The sequence below is a fragment of the Rhincodon typus genome, chromosome 3, assembly GCF_021869965.1.
Source record: "Rhincodon typus isolate 14 chromosome 3, sRhiTyp1.1, whole genome shotgun sequence".
NCBI classification, from domain to species: Eukaryota; Metazoa; Chordata; class Chondrichthyes; order Orectolobiformes; family Rhincodontidae; genus Rhincodon; species Rhincodon typus.
In genome coordinates this window covers 6,566,383-6,579,413 of record NC_063334.1, presented here as the reverse complement: position 1 = coordinate 6,579,413, position 13,031 = coordinate 6,566,383, and positions in this window count along the sequence as shown.

The following is a 13,031-nucleotide window of genomic DNA, read 5'->3' as shown; positions in this document are numbered from 1 at the left end:
AGTTGGACAGACAAAGGAGTTGCTAACGATCAGGCTGGGAGGGTGAATAGTTGTTAATGGGGACTGTTAGTGACTAACAACAGATAGTGTAAGGGCAGGCTATGTGGTAACAAGGCCTGGTGTGTGGGTTTGGGAGCTGGGACATGGGAGAGTTTAGGCCATAAAATTATTGAACTTGATATTGAGTCCAGATGGCTATAGGGTCCCCAAGTGGAAATGAGTTGTTGTTCCTCCAGCTTGCGTTGGATTTCACTGGAACACTGCAGCAAGCTGGAGACAGAGATGTTGGCCAGGGAGCAAGGTGGTGCATTGAAGTGGCAGGCAATAGGTAGTTCAGGGTCTTTTTTGCGAGCAGAATGTAGACGTTCTATGAAGCAGTCACCAAGTCTACGCTTCGTTTCTCCAATGTAGAGGAGACCACATTGTGAGCAGCGAATGCAGTAGATTAGATTCTGGGAAGTGCAGGTGAAGTGTTGTTTCACCTGGAAGGTATGTTTGGGCCCTTGAATTCTGGAGAGGGAGGAGGTAAATGGGCAGGTGTTGCACCTTCGCCGGTTACAGGGGAAGGTGTTGTAGGGCTGTGGGGAGGTGTTGAGGGTGAAGGGACTGTGGACCAGGATGTCCCAGAGGGAACAGTCCCTGCGGAAGGCGGACAAGGGAGGGGAGGGGGTTATGCATCTGGTGGTGGCATCTTGCTGGAGGTGATGGAAATGGCGTCTGATGATTGTTCATTGAGAACTGTTGACGTGATATCAGTCGCCTAAATTTTGCTGCCTCTCTCATCAACCTATCTCCCTCCGAACTGACTGCACTCCACGCACTCAGATCTAACCCTGACTTTGTTATTAAGCCTACCAATAAGGATGGTGATGTTGTAGTCTGGCGTACTGACCTCTACCTTGCCGAGGCTGAGCGCCAGCTCTCAGATACGTCGTCCTACCTTCCCCTGGACCATGACCCCACCGTGGCACATCAGGCCATTGTATCCACTCCGGTTACGGATCTCATTTCATCTGGTGATCCCCCCTCCTCTGCTTCCAAGCTGATAGTCCCCCAACCCCATACAGCTTGTTTCTACCTCCTGCCAAAAATCCTCAAACAGGACTATCCAGGCAGACCCATTGTTTCAGCCTGCTCCTGCCCCACAGAACTCATCTCTTCCTACCTTGACTCAGTCTTCTCTCCCCTGGTCCAATCCCTACCCACATACATCCATGATTTATCTGACGCCTTATGCCGGTTTCAAAACTTCCAGTTTACCGGTTCCAGCCACCTCCTCTTTACCATGGACGTGCAATCCCTTTACACATCCATTCCCCACCAGGAGGGTCTTAGGGCTCTCTGTTTCTTCCTGGAGCAAAGACCTGAACCATCCCCACCCACTACCACCCTCCTCCGCTTGGCCGAGCTTGTCCTCGCCCTCAACAACTTCTCTTTCAACTCCTCTCATTTTCTTAAGGTAAGAGGGGTTGCATGGGTACCCGCATGGGCCGAAGTTATGCCTGTCTCTTCATGGGGTACGTGGAACATTCCTTGTTCCAGTCCTATTCTGGCCCCCACCTATAACTCTTTCTCTGATACATCGATGATATCCTCAGTGCTGCTTCCCTCTCTCGTCTGGAATTGGAAAACTTCATCAATTTCGCCTCCAATTTTGACACAGCCCTCACTTTCACCTGGTCTATCTCTGACTCCTCCCTACCCTTCCTCGACATCTCTGTTTCCATTTCTGGGGATAGACTGGCCACAAATATCCACTATAAACCTATTGACTCCCACAGCTACCTGGACTATACATCCTCACACCCTGCTTCCTGTAAAGACTCCATCCCATTCTCTCAGTCGCTCCGTCTCCGTCGCATATGTTCAGATGCGGCCAACTTCGACATGGGAGCCTCCGAAATGTCCACCTACTTCCTCAACCGAGGATTCCCCAGCTCCGTTGTCGACAGGGCCCTCAACCAGGTCCGACCCATCTCTCGCACTTCTGCCCTCACCCCTTCTCTTCCCTCCCGCAACAGCGCTAGGGTTCGCCTTATCCTCACTTACCATCCCACCAGCATCCACATCCAGAAGATCATCAGACGCCATTTCCGCCACCTCCAGCGATATGCCACCACCAGACACCTATTCCTCTCCTTTCCCTTGTCCACCTTCCGCAGGGACCATTCCCTCTGGGACACCCTGGTCCTCACTTCCTTCACCCCCAACACCTCCCCACAGCCCTACGGCACCTTCCCCAGTAACCGGCGAAGGTGCAACACCTGCCCATTTAACTCCTCCCTCCCCAGAATTCAAGGGCCCAAACATACCTTCCAGGTGAAGCAACACTTCACCTGCACTTCCCAGAATCTAGTCTACTGCATTCGCTGCTCACAATGTGGCCTCCTCTACACTGGGGAAACAAAGTGTAGACTTGGCGACCGCTTCACGGAACATCTACATTCTGCTCGCAGAAAAGACCCTGAACTACCTGTTGCCTGCCATTTCAATGTACCACCTTGCCCCCTGGCCAACATCTCTGTCTCCGGCTTGCTACAGTGTTCCAGTGAAACCCAACACAAGTTGGAGGAACAACACCTCATTTTCCGCCTGTGGACCCTACAGCCCTCCGGACTCAATATTGAGTTCAATAATTTTACGGCCTAAACTCTCCCATGTCCCAGCCCTCCACCCCACACACCAGGCCTTGTTACCACAAAGCCTGCCATTACACACCCGCTGTTGTTAGTCACTAACAGTCCCCATTAACAACTATTCACCCTCCCAGCCTGATCGTTAGCAACTCCTTGGTCTGTCCAACTGTCTTTCTCTCTCTTTGGGCTCTGTCCTATTGTTTTCTCCCTACCCCACCCACCTCCCTATTTTCTGCATATAAACTGACTTTTTCCCAGCCACAATCAGTTCTGAGGAAGGGTCACCATACACGAAACATAAACTCTGTTTTTTCTTTCACAGATGGTGCCAGACCTGCTGAGCTTTTTCAGCAACTTGGTTTTTGTTCATTATTCTAAGATTATGCCCTCTGATCCTCGACTGTCCCAAAAGGGAAAACCACCTCCCTGCATCTACTCTGTTAAGGTCCCTCAGAATCATGTACATTTTAATAAGGTCACCTCTCATTCTTCTAAACTCCAGTTAGTACAAGCCCAACCTACTCAACCTGTCCTCATAATAAAATCCTTCCATGCCCAGAATCAACTGAGTGGACCTACTCTTGATTGCCTTTGATGCGGCTCTATCTTTCCTTAACTAAAGGAACCAAAACTGTTTGATTCTTTGAGTATAATTTTAGTAAGACCTCCCTTTTTTGATGTTACATTCCCTTTGACAAAAAGTCCGAGAGTCAATTTGCCTTCTGAAAGTGTATGCCAGCTTTCTGGTGATTCATGCACAAGGACCCCAAATCCCTATCTGCGGTAGCTTTCTACAGTCTTGCCCCACTTCCATAATAACCAGCTCCTCTCTGCTTCCTGCCAGAGTCTACACCTCACATTATCCCATAGTATATTGCATCTGCCAAGTTTTGTCCACTCACAACCTGTCTATGTCCCTCTGTAGACACCTTGTGTCAACCTTACTATTTGCTTTCACACCTATTTTTGTGTCATCCACAGACTTGGCAATAGAACATTCACTTCCAGCATCCAAATCATTAATACAAATGATAGTGGCTCCAGTACTGATCCTTGTGGGAGTCCACTTGTTATTGGTTACCATTCCAAAAATGTCCCCTTTATTCCAACTCCATTTTCTACTCTAATCCTGTACCCGTGGCAATATGCTATCTCCAACACAATGACCTCTTATTTAGTAAAGGTAAAGTTACCATCGTCTTGCCAGACAGAGAGAGAGATGACTGGTTGTTACATTTTCCTGCTATCATGAAAATTGTTTTTTCATCAACAATCTGCATCAAAAAGATATGATCTGGTTATTTATCTCATGTCTGTCATGTTTCTTAGTGACTATACATCAAAATACCAAATTAGCAATCAAGCAGTTTAAAATATATCAAAGTCCTGGAAGTTGCTAGAATATGAAATAATAGGCCACCAGACAAATTCATGACACAGTGATTATCCATAAAGCCAACATGACCCCTAAATGTGTACAAGCATGTCTGTGATACCTGTTGGCTCTGACAGAATACAGGAAGTGTTTGATTGCACATGTGCAGGGGAGGCTGGAGGTGAGGACTAGACAGAAGTGGAACTCAAAAGGTTAGACCACGCTTGGAATATTGTGTTCAGTTCCGGTCGCCTCATCATAGGAAGGATGTGGAAGCTTTAGAGGGGGTGCAGAGGAGATTTACCAGGATGCTGCCTGGACTGGAGGGCAGGTCTTATGAGGAAAGGTTGAGGGAGTTAGGGCTTTTTCCATTGAAGTGAAGAAGGATGAGAGGTGACTTGATAGAGCTGTACAAGATGATGAGAGGCATAGATAGATTGGATAGCCAGAGACTTTTTCCCAGGGCAGAAATAACTATTTTAAGGTGATTGGAGGAAGGTATAGGGGAGATGTCAGAGGTAGATTCTTCACACAGAGAGTGGTGGGTGTGTGGAATGCGCTGCCGGCAGTGGTAGTGGAATCGGATACATTAGGGATATTTAAGCGACTCTTGGATAGGCACATGGATGATAGTATAATGTAGGGTATGCAGGACAGTTTGATCTCAGTAAGATAATACGTTGGCAAAACATTGTGGTCCGAAAGGCCTGTACTGTGCTGTACTGTTCTATGTTCTATGTTCTATGTAAAATTGAAGAAGTGGAACTTCGAAAGTCTATGTTTTGAAAGACCAAAACCTTAAAAATTCCAATGTGAGCAGATTCTCATCCTAATGCCCCCAGATTCAGAGAGAGATTGACTGACACTCGATCTCTAATTACAGCCAAATTAACCAAAATCACACGTGCCTCAGACACCGCTCAATCTCCACCTCTTGTGGAGACACCATAATGACCCTGGCCACTTACACTGTGTTCTGGCACATATGCACTCATTGCTCCACCTACTGGTCAGAAATCACACGACACCAGCTTATCGTCCAACAGGTTTATATGAAAACACAAGCTTTCGGAGCCTCACTCCTCAGGCGTGATGTGATTTCTGACCTTGTCGACCCCAGTCCAACACCAGCACCTTCGCATCATGGCCATCTAATCGTTGCATTCTCAATAAACACATCCTTTTCTAAAATCAATGTTTTTGAATTATTCGCATAATTCTCTGAGTCTTCAGTAATCCTACATTTGTTATGCAGCATATCTCACTGCCATGATGGAAAATGTGCTTGGACTTAGTCAACTGAATATTCCAGAGAATAGCAGAAATATCAATCTGGTTGATATTGTCTATGTGGAATTTCAAATGACGTTTGACAAATTTCCAATATCATAGACTCTCTGGTAAAATTAAAATCCATGTGATTAAAGTGAAGTGGCAGCAGAGAGAAAAACCTGTTTAGGGGCTGAAGGGAGGGATAGTGAATAGTCCGTCCAGGTTGGAGTGATGTCTACAGTGATGTTCCTGAGGAATTGTTACTCGGACAATTGCTTATTTAATATATACCAAGAGAGAAAAATCAGCAACATTGGACCAGTACAAGACCAGTGTACTCTGGCATTTGGAACTGATCCCAAGAGCACTGATCTTCACACCAGTGATATGCTGGTCCTGACATGAGGATTTTTGGTCTTAACACCAGTGAATGTGTTCCTGACACTAGGATATCTGGTCATCGCAACAGTTACTCTGGTCATGAGATGAGGATCACTGGTGTGATTCTGCAGGAGTAAGTCTTATCTGTGATGCTATACTGCAGTTGTTGCCCTACAGATTCTCCATGTTTTTCCTCGGGGGTTAGGATAAGTCTGTATGGGTGGGGGTTTGTGCAGCAGTGGCTGTTTCTAGAAATATCAATTGTGCCACACATCTAGAAATCTGTATAGAATCAGTATTTTATTGCTGATACATTGTTGTAATATATTATTAAAGGAAAGTGCACAGCTCAAAAGGACAATTCATGATATCAATAAGGAAAGCAGCTACTGCCACTTACCACCACTGTCCCAATCTCCAGCTCTAAACATATATTTCATGTCTGAATTCCCTTTTCTGGGTCTGTTCAGGTGCATTTTTTTTCCAGAAATACAGCTGTGGATCCAGGCTTTCTCATTGCAGGCCCCTAAATCAGACATTCCCCCAGGAACATAGATGGCAGGTAAAGCAATCTGCAGGGAGGAGGGACAGAGAAATAATTAGTGACTGTGAGCATGACAAAGTCACAGGGTACGTGGAGATTTTAGAGCTGAAAAGACCAGTGAGTACGTCTTTAGAAATCATTACTTGCGATCAAATCACTTTTGACAGCTCTCAGCTTAACTGGAGAAATTTGCTTGGAAGCAATTTTCCATTCTGACAAAGCAAGCTCATAGCTTTTTGTGGATGGACCTGTTCCAACAAATCTGGGAGCTCCAAAGAGCCGCAGGCTGGTTCTTCAGCAACATTAAGTTTGTCTCTGAAGCAGGAACTGACTTTCGTGGCTGCTCGATTATGTGAATGCCACCCTAAAGTTGCACATGTTGGGGAAATAATGTATATTCATTTTCTGCCTGGAATTCTGGAGCTGACATAGACTGAATTTGCGTAGAGTACATGCACACAGATTACACTCTTTGGAACAGGAGAACTGCTGAGAGAAGCCCGGCTAAACAACACAATGCTTTATGAACCACAATAGAAAAATTGTTACCATCCCATCCATGGGAGTATAGAGGGTATCTGTCTGAGCACTGGAACAGTCAATGTCAGTCATTAGGATTTCAGGGTTCTCAGCCATTTGGCTGGGCAGTTCTTAGCTGGACCATTCCCTGGTTTGCAGAAACAATGCTGTGGAAGTAAAATGTGGAAAAATCTTTATTGCCTTCTTACCTGGATGCTGTGCACACCACCACCCCCTCCCCCCCAGATCTGAATAAAGGAATTAGAGTAGCAATCAATGTCTTTGGCATTGATAAGTGTAGAGTGTTGATCAGGAGTCGCTCGAGGAGGTAATCAAGGTACTGCAGATGGTCCAGCCTCCATTGTAGCTGATATATTATGGCTCTGGCCTGCAGTAATTCATTAGTCAGGGATTTCATCTTTTGTAGCTGTGTTTGTGGATCATGTAATTCAATTTACAGGGATATTACTCTTGCCCCCGAGTCAGACATGACTACGTTTGCAGAAAGATGCATTCCATTCATGGCCCAGCCTGACATAGCCAGGTGAGTGTTAGAGGCCCAGAACCACAGGGGAACCTCGATAAGACCATGTCCATCAGGCTTAACAGCCGTTTTCTACGGGTCCTCTCCATCTTCCTCTCTTGTGCTCCTATCAACAAGTCGCACGTTATGGTACAGGTTCAACTCAGTTCTGCGACCATTCACTATGGCAAGACCAAGTGAGTGATTTGAGCACCCAACCCATGTGCATTGCTGCCCTTCAATACCCTCTTGACCTCAATGGTTTTTGTTTATGGGCTATTGTTGCTCTCTGACTTTACAGTGACATCTCAGACAGGCTGCTTCATCAGTCTGCACTTTGCTCATTGAGCCATAATCTTATCATGGGACTGGAGATGGGAAAAATATAACCATTATATACATTCTAGCAACAGAACACAGAAAAAAATTCTCTGTATGGGCAGGCTTCCTGCAAGCAACAGGATTTGTGCCTTAGATAGCAAGGTGTGGAGCTGGATGAACACAGCAGGCCAGGCAGCATCAGAGGAGCAGGAAAGCTGACGTTTTGGGTCTAGACCCTTCTTCAGACCATTTCTGGTGGGTATGGATGGAATGCTGTTTGGAGGGATGGTATAGACTCGATGGACTGAACGGCCTGATCTCACACTGTAGGGATTCTCTGAACTTCATGGAGATAATTCGGAACACTGTCTTGTCATTCAAGAATCACACAAGGGCATATTTCATATGACTTGGACTTAGATCCACAGGACCTAATTTCAAAGTGTGTAAATGACACTAAACTCAGAGATTCAGTGAAAAATGTGGAAGATAGGACCAGACTTCAGGAGGATAAAGGCAAATGGATGAAATGAGCAGACGCTTAGCAAATGAAACTTAATGCTATGAAACAAATGCAGGAAATACTAGCTGTTTTACCTCTTTCCCGGGGCCCAAACATTCCTGCCCTGGAAATGTGACTTCTATGTATTTGCTTTTACATTTCCTGTTCATGTAAACTCAACCCAAGAGAAAGGGCCTTGGAGCTTCAGATTATCATCCCGGGCAGTTAACTGGGACCGGTAATGGTGGGTGGTGTTGAAGGATGAGTTTCTAGCATATATGGCAGGTGATCTCAGAACCAGGATGGAGGCTGCCAGATGTGGGGCAGTCTGTGCAGAAGACCTGCCCAAATGCACCAGCATTTTCTCCAAGATTTATAAGAAAAGACACTGAAAATCAGCCTTCCAACCCTCAGCCCTCACACACTTCATTCCCCCACAAAATCCCTACTCCCAGCTGTGCGAAATTATGCCACTTCTTTCCCTTAACCCGCCCTGCAGCCCCTCATATACTCCACAACAATGTATGTCATTGTACCCACACCCCTAGAATCTCATACCCTCCACGCCAACCTATGCATCTCCACACACACCCCTGGTCCTTTATAGCTCCTCTGCCAATTTAGTGCCACTTCATAATAAACCAGGAGCCATCCTTTGCCCTGATGTCTACTATGTCTCAGGACCCATGCTGAGAAGAGATAAAATTGTTCTAACGTGCCTATTGAAAAATGCATTATTTCGAAAAAAAAACTGCTCTGATTGGTAAAAACCCATTCACTACACTTAACTCAATTTAATCCTTTATAAAAGTAAGTTCTGGAATTCATCCTTCCATTTCTAGGAGCTACAACCACTTGGATTTGTCAATCAAACTGTGAAATATCAGGTGCCCACTGTGATAATGAATGGTTGTAAATCCCATAATAGTATACCCCAGGCTTAATTCAACAGATTGAAATGACAAGTAATAATTACTATAGACAGTTTTTTTCACCCAAACATTTAAATATCATGAGTTTTAAACACCTTGGCAGCTTGACATTTGCTTTTGATGATTTCTATTGACATTTCAAACATGCACAATTTATGATGACATTTGTTCAGGGATTATATCCAAAAGGATGCCTTACCACAAAAAGGACTCCACAAAGCTTAGACCTGTTCCTACATGTTCTGTAGACATGTTCTCTACTCCTGGCTAACCAAAAAGAGATATGACAGGCAGCATCAGCTGTATTTAATGGATATCTGCCTTTGTGAACCATAGATAAGTGATTTAGAACCCTCAAGCAATTCCCTTCCCCACAGAAGTGGCAGGAGCCATGTCCAGGGGTGAAACCTGTGGATTTCAACTTCTGACACCATTTTTACAATGATGTGACATGGCTTTCTGTTGTGAAAATTGTGATTAACCCCGAGCCACATAGAATACAGGAAGTATTAGAGAAGGTGCCAATGTGATTTCCTGGAATGATACAGAAAATAAATGATTTTAGAAATGCAGAGAGACTAGAGGGACCTGAACCATTCTCCTTAGAGCAGAGTAGGTTAAGAGGAAATCATTTTTCAACACAGTTTTGAGTGTATAAGTAAGGAGAATTGATATAAGCAAGGAGAATGCTGTCGAAGTAGGGTTGGTAATCAAATGATGCAAAATTAATTCTGAAGAAGGGTCCAGACCCAAAACGTCAGCTTTCCTGCTCCTCTGATGTTGCCTGGCCTGTTGTATTCATCCAGCTCTACGCCTTATTATCTCAGACTCCAGCATCGGCAGTTCCTACTATCTCCATGCAAAATTAAAGATGTTTTGACAAACCAGTCAGAGGTGGCATCAGGCATAGAGTCATAGCATCATCATGGCACAAAAGAAGACCAGTCACAGACAGGAATCTCATTCCTCTCTCAAGACAAAACCCTTCAAGGTTCCACATTGGCAGAAAATCCTAATTAATTGTTTTGAAACTGACAACATTTTTAGATCAATCTAAACTCCAACTAGCTTGGGCCAGACCCTCACTGCACTCAGATATCTGGAGGACCTTTATAAACACTCATGGAACATGCTGGCTGCAACCGTTATTTTCTGGGCCCTTTGGAATTAAGCTTTTTTTTATTAACACTTGTTAAAACTCAATCTGATAATAAGGTGGCAGTGGTTAATTTATGTGGATATTTCCTATCTGAGTAAATTGTCTTTGACACAAACCAGTTGAGCTTTTTATACTGACTGCCTTATCTCTTAGAATTGATGTGTGTCTATGATTTGCAATGCTAGCACGATGTTAGCTAATAAGAAACTGGAGGGTTTTCATCCCCCATTGCTTACAGGAAAAGGGAGTACCAGAGGTGTAAGAACCAAGGCATGATCTCATGATAAGAACCACACCATCACTGCAATAGTCTGAACACAAAATTCTGCAACTTTTCTTTTTGGTTACAATTACATAAGAGTAAGAAATAGAATCTGCATTTCCTTAGATAAACAATTACTACAGATGTGGACATGCACACAAAAAGTAACATATAAAACATATATTTCTTTAGGTAAACAATTACCGTAGATATAATCATGCATCATCTAATTAACAAGAGCAGGCAGAAAATATGAAAGTAAATTCAAGCTAAATTGTCCTAATGGACTGTGTGCTTACTGATTCAATTACCTCTAATCACGTTTCATTTCCACCTTTCAAGAGACTGAGGATTGCTCTTTGGCCTGGACAGGTAATTTTCAAGCCAAGGTATGGATTGAAACTGAGAAACCGATATAATTTATCTTCAATCATAGGCCCAAGCAGGAGATTAAAGCCTCACAATAATTAAAATGATTGAGAAGTGCTGTGAAGATATAAAATTAATTTAAATAATGCAAGGTGACCAGGCAATCTAAAGCAGAGCTTCTTCTTGATCACAAGAGAGATACAGGAATTTGAAGTTTGAAAGAAGATCTGCATTTAGATATTTTTCTATATCTTTTCCACAGCTCACAGAGCAAAGAAGAGCTGTAAATTACAGGCAGAAGAAGAAACAGTTTAGCCAGTGCAGAAACATGGAATTAAATATTATACAGACATCAGAGGATTCATGCCAGGGCTAAACATGGCATTTTAGGAGTCCTTCAGTGAAAACACATTCAACTTAAAGGTGCCAGCATTTAAATGTAGGCAATAGTTGTGCAAAAATTGCAATAACTCCACCAAGGCTGGTATCCGGTCACCAAGTCACCTTTTATTTACACATAATACTTGACACTGGTCTGGCTTCCTCAGAGCTAACTCTCAGAGTGAACAGAACTTCTGACACTCTGGTTATACCTGTCAGCCAGGCCTCCCTGATTGGGGCTATTAACCTGGTCCAATCAGGGAACTCATTCTTTGAGTTCCATCCAGCTGCCATCGTTACAATCAGTACTTCCCTCCCTCTCGAAGTCCAGGCACATAGGCCTGTTCTTTTTCTTGTCATCTGTCCTGGGGTGTTTTTGCACCGTGTCCCGTTCCTGGGACACAGCGTTGGATATGAGCTGCGTTTACCGGACTGTAGCCTGACTTTTGCATCTGGAGTGTCTTGGAAGAAATTCATCCTCTTCTTCATGTGGGAAAGATGTCGAAGCTATGACATCCGCCATGTCCATCTCAGACTCCAAGGTTTCTTCGATGCTAGTCGGAGATGGACAATCCATGAAATCTGACAGCCTTGCTGGATGTTCTAAGGGACCAGGTATGTTTAGCTCCTGCCCCGTTTGAGAGTTTGCAGCTTTCACGTGGTCATCGTGCTTGTTCAGGTCCGCCTCCCCTACCCGAAATTTGTACAGTCAGGGGACCTGACCTCACGTCACCCATGCCTCTTAACCATGCCAGGCCATTTCTGTGGCTTCGGCACTAAACTCTGTCCCAGAAGTAAACACTCTCTTACTTTTACGGGCATTTGTGTTCCTGATGCCTCCCCACTAGTTTCAGGGAGATTAGATTTAACTGGGTCTGCAATCTTCTCCCCCATTAGCAACTCTGCTGGAGCTATCCCTGTAGTTGTATGAGGAGTGGTCCTATAATCAAATGAGAACCATCCTCATTGGGATCTGGTCTTACCAAAACCAGAAAGGTTTCAGTTCTGCTTGTGATGGCCCCTTTGTTTCCCCCATCACCACCAGCTGTTTCAATTTTGCCAGGACGAAATCTTTTTGCGTCCACAGTCTGATATTGTCAACAGTGTCCAGAAAAATGCCCAGAACGTTTAAAACCAGAATAGACTCTTCCAATGGCAGTACCACCAGTGGTGTATCTGCCAGCAGGAGGCACCTCAAGGCATCTGCATTTGCTACTTGGCCTCTTGGATGGTGTTCCAACTTGTAATTTTACGCACTTAGTATCAGAACCCACGGCTGAATTCAACCTGAAGCTTTGGGTGGCACAGCCTTGACCTATTTGAATAGCTGTAAGAGGAGTCTTGTGGTCTGTTACCATTATAAATTTATGTCTGTAAAGATATTGGTGCAACTTTCTCACACCAAACCTTCCAGTCAAACCTTCCTTCTCTAGTTGGGCATATTTGCACTCTGCATCAGCCAAAGTCTGGGAAGCATACATTATTGGGCGTTCCTCTCCATTGGGCCATCTGTGAGCCAACACTACACTGATATTGTACAGTGAGGCATCGCATGTCAAATCTCACTTGGGATCATAGTGTGCTAATATCTTGGATGATGATAGCTGCTTCGTCAATTTCCTAAAGGCTGTGTCTTGGCTACAAGACCATTTCTAAGGCAGACCCTTTTTCAATAGCAGATGAAAGGGTGCCAGGATGGAGGCCAGGTTATGTATGAACTTTCCATAATAATTCACCAGCACAAGGAAAGACTTCAAGTCTGGTACAGATGTGGGAACTGGGGCACATTTGAATGCTCTCACTTTCTCTTCCAATGGGTGTAACCCCACGTTGGTCTCTTGTGGTGCCTGGAACA